Source organism: Lactuca virosa, chromosome 8 (genome assembly GCF_052849685.1).
Source record: "Lactuca virosa cultivar CGN04683 chromosome 8, Lactuca_virosa_CGN04683_v6, whole genome shotgun sequence".
In the NCBI taxonomy this organism is placed as follows: Eukaryota; Viridiplantae; Streptophyta; class Magnoliopsida; order Asterales; family Asteraceae; genus Lactuca; species Lactuca virosa.
Window position 1 is genome coordinate 218,351,767 of NC_136433.1, and position 15,315 is coordinate 218,367,081.

A 15,315-nucleotide genomic window follows, 5' to 3' on the forward strand; every position below is an offset into this window, starting at 1 on the left:
TTCTTGAATTAGTTACATGATTGTTTATTACTTATCTTGATCTTGTCATGTAGATCTTTTAATGTTGTTGCAGCCTGCAAGGTGTGCGTTTTTCTAATGATCAAGACCACCAGAGATAGTGTTTAGACGACTATGTTTTTTTATCTGTTAAGGAAATCAGGTTGCACATTGATAATTTGACTCTTCCTGAGAACAATGTGGAAACTAAGTGGTCTAAATCTCGTTCTTTTCAAAATTATCTCAGTACATATAGTACAAGTTTATGACTTATGGCCAATGTATTATGGTTATCTAACCCAAACGCCTGGCGTAACCATAGAATCCTAAATTCTTAACCAATGTCTTAATGGCTTAAGACCTAACGTTCAAACTTCAGACCCAATGCTAAAAGAATGTCTAAAGTCATAAAGTTGCAACATTTATAACTTTGCATGGCTACAAAGAGACCAACACCAAAATTTAACTTAAACCACACTCTAAAATTCCAAAAGTCTTGCATGGAAGAGTATCAAGGTCCAAGCTTGCATTTTTATGATTCTTAACCCTCTAAAATGCTTGAAAGGACAACCCAAACCTCTGGAGCATTTCAAACTCGCAAAAGCTAATTTCTTGGGACCAAAAAGAACATAAAACTACACTTAAGCAAGATCTAATAAAAAAGTCATCAAAATCTGAACTTTATACCTCCAAAAGGTGTTCCAAGATGCCAAGATTCCAGATCCAAATGCCATAGAGCAACACCAACACTCCAAAGATCTCCCTTCTCCACCAAGAACACTAAAATGATACCAAAATGTTACTCCAAGGCTTCAAAACACTCACACTCACTTAGGGTTTCGAAATGAGGGCTATAAGGGACGGAGACTAGAGATAAGAAATGTTTTGATGCTATAATGACCTTTAAATAGGGTGCAAACCCTAAAAATTAGGGTTAATCCTCCGCGTGCGAATGACTGACGTCCACAAACTTACGACTGACGTTCCAACGCCAACGTTCCATTCCCAACGCTTGGCGTTTGGACCAAATGCAAAGTTAATACAAATCAAGACCAACAATGCAAATACTTGAAAACTGGCGCTACATTTAGCAGCGCATCTTGTTGTTCTTTTTGCCTTCTCACTCGTTGTACGGTGATAACTAAGTTGAATATTCAATTTTATAAAAGAAAACACAAATATATTGTAAAAAAATGCAACATAGGGGCGTCTTAAATTGAGCAAAGTGGTTTAAGCGATAGGTAACTAATAATTTTAATGGTTTATTGTGAAGGAAAAAAATATTGACGAATCGGACAATGACTAAAAATTTATTATGTTACATTCACATTTCACCAAATAAATTCACACATATGCAATCTTAGGTCCAGTTTTTTAATGGAACTTTTTTAATGTAAAAATGTAAACCCAAAATCCAAAAATTATCATCAGGGGAAAAAAATCTTCATTTTGCTTTTCTATGTTTGTTTGTATATAGTGTCCGGTTGAAAAAAATATGAAACTGCAAAATAATTAAATACAGTAATTGAAAAACTCTAAAAAGTACGAGACTCCAAAATAATTGAAAAAATCTCATGGCAAAAGTTGTCAATTAAACCCTCTTCTCTACAAAACCCCTGTTCTCGCCGTCGATTATCCTATAAATCAATCATTCCTGCTTCTTCTCCACACATCGCCTACATCACTGATACTTGTTCTTTCGTCCACAACGCAACTGCCTCTCTCAATCAACAAGGCAATCAATTAAACCCTGATTCATTTCACTATTGTCGGTTATGTTAAATACAGTTCATCTCCAAATGACAAAAAAAAAAATTCAACCCTGAAAACAAGCAATCAAGCGGAGGTAAGGAATCTAGGGTTTGATTCTGGATATTCATGTTGTTTTTGTTGCTGCTCTTCTAGGGAATATCAGACTACTATCTAATTCTATCATGAAGGCTTCACCTTTATTTAATATGTTCATGTTTGATTAGGTTAGCTTGTCGATTGTAAAGGATATTATAACATAACAGTTAGTGTTAATAATGGATTCAACAATGCAAGTGTTAGTACAAACCTATCCCCTCATACCCAAAGATAAACAAATCAAACGCCTGTTTTCAAGGAACCATATCCATTAACTTGACATTATGTATGCTCTTTTTTTTCTGATATAGATGGCAAGATGGGATGAGATTTTATCACTTCCGGTTCAAAACCCTCCAACTTTAGAATTCTCAGCATTTGACCTTATATGGTCAAAGAGAGAAGGTCATCGTGACAATATGGACATACTTGCCCTTGTGCCCTTTGCTAGAGTTGATGACTTTGTTCATGGTGAATCCAACAACAAAGATTGCCCCACAAGATTTCATGTAGAAGCTAGAAGAAGACACCCTCCTAACTGTTGGATAAGGTGTCTAAGTCCATAACTATTTCTGGTATGTACTTGACCCGACCCGGCATGGTCCATTTGGGTTGCATGACACCATGCAATTGGATAAACTAAAATGAGAGAAATAACACTTATGGTTTATTAATATATTATAAGTTCTAATATATTAATAATATTATTTAATTAGTTTGATCAAGAATTAATTTAGAATTAATTAAGTGATCAAAAGATAACTAATTAAATATATGGGTAGATTATGTAAATCTTCCATATCTTATATAGTGGGCTAAGAGGCTCCATGGATTATCAAGTTGGGTTCCACCCATAGGATGCTCCATGGATGCTCCATGGGAGTTACAAACCCATGGGTCATGGAAATGAAGAGTCATGACACATTAGGGTTTACATGGTGTAACCCTAGATATGTCAACACTATATAAGAAACCCATTCTCCACCAAAATAGGCTACACTAAGAAACAAGAGGGCTAGAGCCGATTTTGCAAGTGTAAGATTCTCTCAAAGTTTACTCCTTTGCATTTGGTGTTGTGTGAAGCATTTGAGGCATCACACTTGGGGTGCTAGGCTCACAAGGTTTCAAGGATCATAATCAACAACAAGGTAAGTTATTCTATCTTTCATTCAAGTTAAAAATGTTCCCCATGTATGCTAGATAGGAATATAACCTTGGAATTCAACTTTGCATGATTATTAGACAAACATAGATCCAAGGTTATTAGGGTTGCATGTACACTTAGGAAGTGTTAGAATGCTCAAAACCCATCAGTGGTATCAGAGCCTGGTTCGTTTGTTGTTTTTTTTTGTGTGCAAACAGCTTGAAAAAAATAGTTTTTCTGTTTTCTGCTCGTATGAAAGTTTGCACATTTGTTGCTGGAAATGGACTAGAAACATTACCCTAAACTGTTTTGATGTTTTAAAGCTTGTTTTAGATGGTGTAATGTTTATGCTAATCCATTTACAATGGCAATTATTAAAATTACAAGTTTTTTTAAGTGTAATTTTTGATTCTTGAAAGTGTTCATATTCATGTTCTTGAACTTATGAAGATTAGATGATCATAGGAATTGTTTGTAACCTTCATGGTAGTTTAATTCATGATCATAATGTGTTTTAATGGAGTCCATAACTTGTCCTCAAGTTATGGAAAACCAAAAAGTCTCACTTTTATTAAAGCCATTAAAAAAACACAAGAGTTATAAAAATGAAGAGTCTTCATTTTTATTACTCAATTAATTCATAAGTTATAAGAAATGAAAAGTTTTGGAAGTTTACAAAACTTGCCCTCAAGTTTTGGAACATGCAAAGTCTTGATTAAAACTTTAGTTCCAACCCTTAGAATTTTAAAAGTTAAAATTCAACCCTTATACTTTATAATATTATAAGTTACTAATATATATATGTATAACGTCAAGTCGTCTTACCGCTAGTACGCCTCATTCACGAAGCCGGTCTATAAGGGGGGTATAAGGTTGTTGCCTATAAAATGGCAACTTAATGGGTGTCCACTCTCACCCACCGCTTCCTTGATCGGTGGAGGGTCGTTAGCCGAACGGGTAAGACAAGGACTTATAAATTCTCATTAAAAGTATGATGAATATTATAAAGTAACTAAATGCTTTTATTAAATTCCCAATCTTAGTTACTTTAGGAAATGTGAATAAGGTGCTAATCCATGAAATTACACTTTACACTTTGTTTAAGTCGTTGGTGGAGCGTGTGTGGTTAACCGGCACACTAACTTGGACTTAACAAGGTAGGTAAAGGGTGACTTAAGGTTTACCATAGCATCGGTGGAGCGTGTGTGGTTTACCGGCACATCGATTGAGTGATAAACCTTGAGGGTACCAAGTGATTTGCATGGTTACTTCACACCTCATTTTGTGATCCTCGGTATCCCAGTCACAAAACTTGGAGGGCACACTCGAGATTGAAACATGCCTTTGAAAAGTTCATTGAATCTCAAAAGAATCTAGGAATTTCTAAGAACCAATTAAAAACCCAATATTTATATTTCGTTTTTCATGGTGGAAATTGGTGAATCGTCATTCACCTACCTTTCAAATATGTTATAGCTTGGATTACGACATACCTCTTCTAAGTTATAATATATTGTGATTGGATCCTAGCCTTAATATTACATTTGGGTGTTTTATTAAGGACTCTCTTAATATCTAAACTAATCTTGTTCTCTTCTTTCAGATGTCTTCAAACAATGCTGCTTCTGGCTCTAATCCTAATGGATCCTTTACCCTTATGAACTTGTGTGGGAAAGTCACTTTTGATGGATCCAACTTCAATGAATGGATCAGAAACATCAGGATGATTACCCGCTACGAGGACAAAGAATATGTCCTTGACAAGGAGCTTAAGGAGATTGATGAGACCACTGCAACTCCCTAGGAGATCGCTGACTTCCGGGCACATGAAAGGGATGCTACAAAAGTGGCATGCATCATGTTGGCCACCATGACAACGGAACTCCAAAAGTCCTATGAGGACTTCTACCCTTTTGAAATGCACCAAGATCTGATGGAAAGATACCATCAAAGTGCACGACAGGAGAGGTATGAAATCATATGCTCTATCATAACAACCATGATGAAGGACGGGGAATCCGTCACAAGCCACATGCAGAAAATGCAAAGGTATGTGGATCGGTTGCTGAAGCTTAATGTGAACTTCCCTGAGGAACTTGCAATAGATATCATTTTGCACTCCTTACCATCGTGCTATGATCAACTCCGCATGACATATCACATGAATAAGGAAGAGGTCACACTCAGCAAACTTCAGGGACTCCTCAAGACCGCAAAAACAGGTCTTAAGGGTAAGTCGGTTGTTAACACTCCTACTCTAAACTCCGCCCCGGTTTTGGCAATCGGGAAAGGTAGAGGGAAGAAGAGGAAGAGCTCTTCGAAGGGTACCAAGGCTAGGACCCTTGATGGCTCTTCTTCAAGTGGAACCAATAAAGGTTTTGTCACTCCTTCTTCTGACCCTAAAGAGGCTGAATGCTTCTATTGCCATGAAAAGTCACATTGGAAGCGGAACTGCCCAAAGTACCAGCAAGATGTGAAGGATGGGAAAGTTAAACCTAACCATGCAGGTATTTACACTATCTTATCTAATAACTCACCCCATTCTAACTCTTGGGTCCTTGATACCGGTTGTGGTATTCATATCTGTTCTGATTTGCAGGGACTAAGAAGAAGTGAGAATGTGGAGCATGGAAGAATAAACTTAATCATGGGGAATAGGAAAGCTTTAACTGTCACCAAGATTGGAGTTTATACTTTATCGCTAAGTAGTGGGTTTAGTTTAGATTTGAATAAATGTTGTTATTCGCCAGAAATGGCAAGAAATATTATTTCCTTTCATGCATTGTATAAACAAGGTTTCACCTTTTCATTTGATAATGAAGTTGGTTCGATTAATGCTTTCTTTAATAATGTTCTTTATTTTAAAGCATTACCTTGTGATGGTGTGTATGAAACTGTATCTGTGGTTGATAACTTAGGAAATAATGTATTGTGTATTGATTCTGTTAATGATAATAACTTGGATAAAGCATCATTATGACATTGTCGTCTTGGACATATAAGCAAGAAACGCATAGGCCAACTCCAAAAGGATGGAGTATTGGAGTCATTTGACCTAAAGTCAGATGATAGTTGCGAATCATGCTTACTTGGAAAAATGACAAAGTCACCCTTCACAGGTTCTTGTGAGAGGGGTGAAGGTTTGTTGGATCTTATACACACGGATGTGTGTGGGCCCTTCAAACATGCCACAAGGGATGCTAATCGTTATTATTTGACTTTTACTGATGATTACAGTAGATATGGATATGTCTACTTAATCAAGCATAAGTCAGAGACTTTTGAGAGGTTTAAAGAGTTTAAACAGGAAGTCGAGAATCAATTGGGCAGGAACATTAAGATGCTTCGATCCGATCGAGGTGGTGAGTATCTTAGTTTAGAGTTCCTCGACTATCTTAGGGAATGTGGGATTGTCTCACAATTGACACCTCCCAGGACACCGCAGTTGAATGGTGTAGCTGAGAGGCGTAATCGAACCTTGTTGGATATGGTTCGTTCCATGATGAGTCGAGCTTCGCTACCAATCTCATTTTGGGGGTATGCCTTAGAGACTGCCGCCCATATCCTTAATCTAGTTCCCATAAAGAAAGTTGCCAAAACTCCTCATGAGATGTGGACTGGTAAAGTACCCAAACTAGATCACATTAAGATTTGGGGTTGCGAGGCTTTCGTGAGACGCGAGACTCATGATAAGCTCGAACCTCAAAGTGAGAGGTGTATTTTCATCGGCTACCCACAGAAATCCTTTGGTTACCTCTTTTACAGACCTAGTAAGAATGTGGTCTTTGTAGCTAGGAGGGCTTTCTTTCGAGAGAGAGAGTTCATAAGCCAAGGAGACAGTGGGAGGCAAGTTGACCTTGAAGAAATTCAAGAGTCAAGTGGTGAAGGAACTTCAAACCCTAGCACTCAACTTGAGGAGGAAACTTCTGTTGAGCCAATTGACAAGTCTGTACCTTTGAGGCGTTCCACAAGGGTTAGGAATGCACCTGAGCATTACTATGGATTCCATATTACTGCGGAAGGTGATACACTTATCAGTGATGAGACGCTGATAGGTCTGGATGAACCTAACAGTTACGCGGAAGCCATGGCAGGCCCTGAGTCAGCCAAGTGGAAAGAGGCAATGGACAGCGAGATACAGTCCATGTATGACAATCAAGTTTGGAACTTGGTTGAGAATGTACCAGGTCGTAAAACTGTAGGGTGCAAATGGATCTTCAAGAAGAAGACCGACATGGATGGTAATGTACACACTTATAAGGCACGACTGGTTGCAAAGGGTTTCTCACAAACTCCGGGAGTTGATTATGATGAGACCTTTTCTCCAGTGGCCAAGATTAAGTCTATTAGGGTTATTTTAGCCATTGCTGCATTTCATGATTATGAAATATGGCAAATGGATGTCAAAACCGCTTTCCTTAATGGAAAGTTGGCTGAAGATGTTTACATGTTTCAGCCAGAGGGTTTTGTCAGTACAGAGTACCCCAGTAGAGTGTGTAAGCTCGAGAAATCCATTTACGGATTAAAACAGGCACCTCGCAGATGGAATCTTTGCTTTGATGAGAAAGTCAAAGAATTTGGCTTTTCTAGGAGTGAAGATGAATCTTGTGTATATGTCAAGGCTAGTGGGAGTATAGTTAGCTTTTTGGTATTGTATGTGGATGACATACTACTCATAGGAAATGACATCCCAACTCTGCAGGAAGTTAAGTCCTGGCTTGGGAAGTGTTTCTCTATGAAGGACCTAGGAGAAGCTGCCTATATTCTAGGGATAAGGATCTTGAGAGACCGGAGTAAAAGACTAATTGGACTTAGTCAGAGTACTTACTTGGATAAGGTGTTGAAGAGATTCGGCATGCAGGACTCCAAGAAAGGAGAGTTACCCATCCAGAGTAATGCCAGATTGAGTAAGACACAAAGCCCTAGTACTAAGGCTGAGATAGCAGAAATGAGTCGAATACCTTATGCTTCGGCTGTAGGATCGATCATGTATGCTATGACGTGTACTCGACCTGATGTAGCCTTTGCTCTGAGCATGGTTAGCAGGTATCAGGGGAACCCTAGCAAGGCACACTGGACTGCGGTAAAGAATATCCTCAAGTACCTACGGAGGACTAAGGACTGGGTCCTTACCATCGGTGGGAGTGAAGACTTGAGAGTTGTAGGGTATAGTGATGCTAGCTTTCAGACTGATAGGGATAATTTCCGCTCTCAGTCAGGCTGGGTCTTTACCTTAAATGGAGGAGCAATTTCTTGGAAGAGTTCCAAGCAAGAGACAGTGGCTGATTCAACTTGCGAATCAGAGTATATAGCAGCTAGCGAGGCAGCAAAGGAGGCGATATGGCTGAAGAACTTCATTGGAGACCTTGGAGTTGTACCAGCTATTAAAGAGCCAATGGAAATTTTCTGTGATAGTGAAAGTGCAGTTGCCTTAGCCAAGGAACCAAGGGATCACGGGAGATCCAGACACATCGACAGAAAATACCATTTCATCAGACATCGAATAGAAGAAGGACTCCTCGTGGCAAAGAGGGTATCATCGGATGAGAATCCAGCAGATCCCCTCACGAAGGGACTGACTCGGGTTAAGCATCTCCAGCATGCTCGGAGCATAGGGCTGAAGGATGATATTAGATTTAGTAGTTAGATAACCTTGAAATTTGTAAAGTGTAATTGACATTAGATGATGAATAAAAGGTGTTTTATTTATGAGTAAAGTGTTGCTATCTCTTGTCGATCGTTTACTATATTTCTTTTGCATGTTTTGACTTCCAGAATAATTATGTTTGGTATATCATATTATTCGAACCTCCACAGTCGGTCATATATCGGAAGTAGGTATGAATCAAGACTGTCATGATTGGTTGCAGAGGTCTAAGTTGTTGGACATGGCTACAACACTCATGAGTGCTCATAAGTTCTGAGCATTGGACTCAACCCACGCTCACTGGAATCACTTCATGGAATTTATCTCGAGTGATCGTGAGACGGTAATATCATATAAGTCTTCAAACCTAGATATATGATTTGTTACTTATGAGTTGGTTATGCATTGATTGTACGAAAACGCATTGGTAACTCGATGTTATAAAACGTGTTCTTGTGTATAATTCAATGAGTAGTAGAACAAACATATGAGTCGAAGTTTATATGTTCCTTCTTGGATTAGAAGCTGATATCTGGGCCCCTCGATGATTTTGTTTTGACCTATGTACCGGGCCCGGTCAGAACTAAGTTGATGTGTTCAATTAAGTTCTTTGTCAAACAAATCGGAAATCGGGAAACAAACTGCTGGACAATAAGTAAGACATTGTTCCATGTATTTGTCCGGCTGATATCTAGAACAGAGGATTATATGATCACTTATCTTAAATGGCGTATCATCATCTTCTCAGTTCCGAGAGACCTTGAAAGAGCTACGATTGCCGATCGGTTCCTGAAGTATTGCAGTTATAGTTATTAGACTTATCCAAGTGGGAGACTGTTGGATAAGGTGTCTAAGTCTATAACTATTTCTGGTATGTACTTGACCCGACCCGGCATGGTCCATTTGGGTTGCATGGCACCATGCAATTAGATAAACTAAAATGAGAGAAATAACACTTATGGTTTATTAATATATTATAAGTTCTAATATATTAATAATATTATTTAATTAGTTTGATCAAGAATTAATTTAGAATTAATTAAGTGATCAAAAGATAACTAATTATATATATGGGTAGATTATGTAAATCTTCAATATCTTATATAGTGGGCTAAGAGGCTCCATGGATTATCAAGTTGGGTTCCACCCATAGGATGTTCCATGGATGCTCCATGGGAGTTACAAACCCATGGGTCATGGAAATGAAGAGTCATGACACGTTAGGGTTTACATGGTGTAACCCTAGATGTGTCAACACTATATAAGAAACCCATTCTCCACCAAAATAGGCTACACTAAGAAACAAGAGGGCTAGAGCCGATTTTGCAAGTGTAAGATTCTCTCAAAGTTTACTCATTTGCATTTGGTGTTGTGTGAAGCATTTGAGGCATCACACTTGGGGTGCTAGGCTCACAAGGTTTCAAGGATCATAATCAACAACAAGGTAAGTTATTCTATCTTTCATTCAAGTTAAAAATGTTCCCCATGTATGCTAGATAGGAATATAACCTTGGAATTCAACTTTGCATGATTATTAGACAAACATAGATCCAAGGTTATTAGGGTTGCATGTACACTTAGGAAGTGTTAGAATGCTCAAAACCCATCACCAACATGCCTTGCAAACCTAAAGTCGATGGCATTCTTGAATACATTCTGTAAGTTTCTCATCTTTTACAACCCAAAAAGAGTCAAAACTCAACATGGGTATGATAAAGATTGTTTCTTTTTCACTTGAATTGATAGACATGTATGAATCCGAGTAAATGACATGTATGAATCCGAGTAAATGACCACCCCTATAGGTATTGGGGGTCGGGCCCTGGAAATCTCGTCCAGGAGCGTGGGCAGGGAGTGGATCGTAAACTTCGGGATCCTCTTCGAAGTCTTCTTCGACTCCTTCTTCATCATCATCATCATCATCTTCTTCTTCTTCTTCTTCTGGGTCTTCTTCAGGATCCTCCTCGATTATGTTCTTAGGTTCTTCCTCGATCCACCCAGCATTCCCCTGGTTGGGGAATTAGGGGTCTCCCGGTAAGTAAAATCCTGCCATGTCGTCTGTGCGAGAATATGGGTAGAAGAGATAATTAATAGACGGCTAATCCTATAACTACTTACAGGGGTGGTCCTTATTAGTTATTTCTGTTGGATTTAGTGTCTAAGCCCATAACTATATCTGGTATGTACTTGACCCAATTGTAGCATGGTCCTTTTGGGTTGCCTTCACCAGTGCAATTTGATAGGATGGTTTTATGAGAATAAGGTTATTTACGATTAATTAATATATTATAAGTATAATATATTAATATGATTATTTAATTAGTATTGTCCAAGAATTAATTTGGAATTAATTTTGTGGTTAAAAGAAACTAATTAAATATGGAGGGATTGTTTATGCAAATCAATCATACTTATTGTGTGGGCTAATTGATCCATGATTATATAAGTGGGCTAAACCAATAATATAACCCATGGATAGTCCATGGAGGTTAAACCCATGGATCATAGGAATGTGGAAAGTCATGGTTTATAAGGGTTTGCCAAATGTAACCCTAACACTTGCCACAAGTATAAAAAGCCTCCTCCATGCTCAAAATCGGTTGCACCTTTCAAAGAAACAAGTAAATTATTCTCTTAAGACCACATCTTGCATATTGGTGTTTGTGAACCATTAGAGGCATCACACTTGAGGTGCTAAATCTTTCAAAGGTCAAGAACTCTACCCTACTCAATTATCGGTGTTGTATGCTACTCAAAAGGTCAAGAACTCTACCCTACTCAAGAACTCTACCCTACTCAATTATCGGTACATACCAGAGGCATCACATTTTTCCGTCGGTGCTAATCGATATGGTGCTTTCATTATCGGTGTTGTTCCTGGAAACAAGTCTATTCGGAACTCCACTTGTCTATCAGGTGGTAATCCGGGAAGATCTTCGGGAAAGACCTCCGGATAATCACACACCACCAGTATGTTTTGCACCTCTTTCTTTTCCTTCTTCACATCGATCACAAATGCCAAGTACGATGTACATCCTTTGGACAAACATTTTCTGGCTTTTATCAGAGAGATGATTCCAGAATTTACCCTACGTTTATCCCCATACACCATAAATGGTTCTTTTCCTGGTGGGTTTACCCTTACTATCTTCTTCCTGCACAGAATCTCAGCATCGTTGGCGCTAAGCCAATCCATTCCCAGAACGATGTCAAAACCGTTCAACTCTATGGGTAACATTTCTTCGTGGAATTCGTTTCCATTTAGGTCGATGACGATGTTCCTAATACGATTACTAACAGGTACGAACTTCCCACTGGCAACTTCCATAATTAGGGCATCTTTAAGTTTTTCTACAGGTAATGCTAACTTTTCTCCAAATCTATGCGATACAAAGGAGTAATTCGCTCCGGAATCAAATAGTATATTGGCAGGTAAACCATTTACAAGAAAGGTACCTGAAGCGACATCTGCTTCCTCCATTGCAGCCTCGAGTGTCATCTGGAAGGCCCTCGCGCTTCGGCTTTGGTGGAATGTTGGGTCTCCCTGCCTCCTTCTTCTTCGGGCAGTCCCTCAATATGTGCCCCTCCTCACCACACCCATAATAGACTTTCTTGGTGAGGGTGCATTCGAAGGCATAGTGCCCAGGCTTTCCACATTTAAAACAGGTGACCTCCCCGTCACATTTCCCGGTGTGATTCTTCTTGCACTTATCACACCATTTGGCTTCACCTCCTCCAGACTTCTTCACCTCAGACCTTGAGAACTTGCTCTTCTTGCTGGACCTCGACGACCCATCAAATTTCCTTTTCTCACCAACCTCTGCCTTCTCCAGACCCTTTTCTTTCAGCTGGGTCTCTACATTCTTAGCTGCTTGAACAACTGCTTTCAGAGTGGTTGCCCATCTTGACTGTTGGACCAAAGTCAGTTGGCAGTACGTTCGCAAACTTCTCAATTTTGGAGAGTTCGGTTGGTACTAGGTATGGAAACAACTTCATCTTTTCCGTGAATGCAGAAGCATAGTCGTCGATGCTCATTCTTCCTTTCTTCAAGTTTTGGAACTCATTGTTCAGATCAATCAGGTCTATTTCTGAACAGTACTGCGCCTTCAGTTGTTCCAAGAATTCATCCCATGACATCTTCAGAGCTTCTACTCACGGCATTGTATATGCCAATAGCTTCCACCAGCTCAAGACTCCAATTTTCAGTTGCCTTACAGCGAAGACGGTTTTCTGTTTCTCGCTACAGCTACAGCTTTCGAAAACCATCTCCATTTCGGAGATCCAATCCATAATCTCAACAGGCTTTGGGCTTCCTGAGAGACTTGGTGGCTTCGCACCCAATAAATTCTTGTACATTCGCCCGTCCTTGTCGTTTCCCCTCTCCGGGTCATTCCTTCGTTCTCCTTGAGTCCCAACTTGACTCACTTGGCGGCTGTAGTTCCCTTCCTCCGATTACTCGGGAACTAGCTCGGGTTGCCCAATGGGTATGGGAGGTTCATCCCTCTGAGACATTTGCCTCATTTCTTCCCTATGTTCAGCTAACATAGCCCGAATCATGACTTGTACTCCAGCCATGGTGACTGGCTTATGTGCCACTTCCACTACAACGGGTATTTGCTATATCATTGGGGGTTGATTTCTGTTTCCATTTGCATTCCCAACTTCACTATGGGTTCTTTCCATCTTGATCTATACACCGAATAAGGTGAATTTAGATCTTTATTTAGGATAGACGTTTAAGTTATCCTTATCACTTCAAAACGTTTACATGTTAGTTCTAATATCGTAGTCGTACGTTTAGAATCCTGAACACATAAGGTTTCCAGATCCGGTCGGCAACAGACCATAGATCCGAACAAATAACAACATATAAGGCATAAAGCATTTAGCACATAAAGCATTTTAGGCATACTTCCTAAATAAGCTAGTGCTCACATCTCACAATCATCGCTTAACATTGTAAGTTTAAGTCTAGAAATCCTACAAATTCCTAGTTCGCTTAAACTAATGCTCTGATACCAACTGTGACATCCCCATTTTCACGGCCAGAAAAGACCGATTTGTTTACACTTTGTTCAAAAATCAGAGTAACATTTTAAATAAAAGAGTTGTGGAATTTGTTCCCAAAAACAAAATATGATAAAGATTTATCAAAGCATTTCCGTAGAAATGTATTTCATTAAAAAGACTCGGGATGTCATGTTCGATACAGATCAAAAGTATAAACAATATAATATAAGTCTTACTACATTATTTCATATCAACAGGCCTATATGTAATCCCTCATCCAAAACATCACATCTATGCTTGAGCGCCACTACCTGTAATACATGAAACTGAGTGGGTCAGGCTTGGGAGCCTAGTGAGCACATAGGGTTTTCAAGCCACAATAAATAAGTTTATTAATTTCAACAACCAACAATAACCCGATTACCTGTTTCCGTTATCCTCACTTTACGTCCCTAAAATAACATCTATAACAAGGGACCTAATCTAGGAATTTCATCAGGACGGACACAATTGCAAAGGGGTTTCCTTAGCAATAAATGTCCTAAAGGCAACCATGAGGGGGATAGAGTACACCGGTGAACACATCGTTCACAAACACCTACAGGTTATGAGTCTGCTAGCGTTTCACTGGACAGTCTAGAAGTGTCCGTGGTCGTCATCCATACTCCGCTAGATGACTAGAACAACAACAACAACAACAACAACATCGAGGCCTCTCATCATTTTATCACACATCGTCTATTACATCTACCCATGTTTTACCCCAACATTTTTGTAGATATAAAATACATATAAAATACATATACAGTTTAAATCATTTAAAGCATGTATAAAAATCTTTCATCAGCATAGACAGCAAGTATTCAGACAATATGGACACAAAGCACGTAGTTTATATTAAATACTTCATATCTATGTGTAAGATGAAAGTAACTATGCACTCACCTGGTAAGGTGGTGACTGGGTACTCGGACAGCACTTCGTTACTCTTAAAACAATTTTCATTGGACAAAACCTAGTATCATTACCACTAGAGTTTAGTCTAACGTTTGACGAGACTAATTAATAGTCTAACTATTATTACTATTATATAAGTGTGAAACAATACTCTTCACCCACTATGTACAGACAGGGGCCATACATGAAACACCGGAGGGCAAGATCATTTTGGCATAAAGCACTTCTGAATCCAGCAACCCAAGCGGCCCTCCAAACCAGATTCCCCGTACCACGAGTAGTTAAAAAGATATTATAACGATACTTATATAACTCATAATAATAACCCAAATATTTATTACAAGTTCATAATAACAATACTAATTTTAAATATAAGCTATACTTAAAGTAGGGTAATCATAACTTACTTGCAAGGGGGTTGTATCTAGGAGCCGAGCTCTGCAGGGGCAGAACTTCGTCGCTGAATATTTCTAAGAAAGATTCGTGCAGCGCTTCAGCGCTCACCTTACTATACTAAAACTACAGAAAGAGAAGTCGAATCACGAGGGACCGAAATGCTCGGGGGATAAGAAGAGAAAGACTCTTGAATCAAGAGAATGGTGCAAGAAATATAAGAGCTAGAGGCTCTTATTTATAGTAACTGAATTTTCAAAAACTACCCTCCATAATTACTTAATGACCTTATAGTTATATAAACGACTAAACACCCATT

General features: G+C 38.9%; 1 protein-coding gene across 1 annotated transcript in view; it reads left to right on the forward strand.

Annotated features, from left to right (window-relative positions):
• The first annotated feature begins 1,669 nt into the window (after window positions 1-1,669).
• LOC145132559 (uncharacterized) overlaps window positions 1,670-15,315 on the forward strand; it is a 32,925-nt gene continuing 19,279 nt past the window's right edge. The window contains exon 1 of the mRNA XM_079067395.1: window positions 1,670-1,732. The gene's annotated coding sequence lies outside the window, so the exon portion shown is untranslated. The remainder of the gene's footprint in view (window positions 1,733-15,315) is intronic.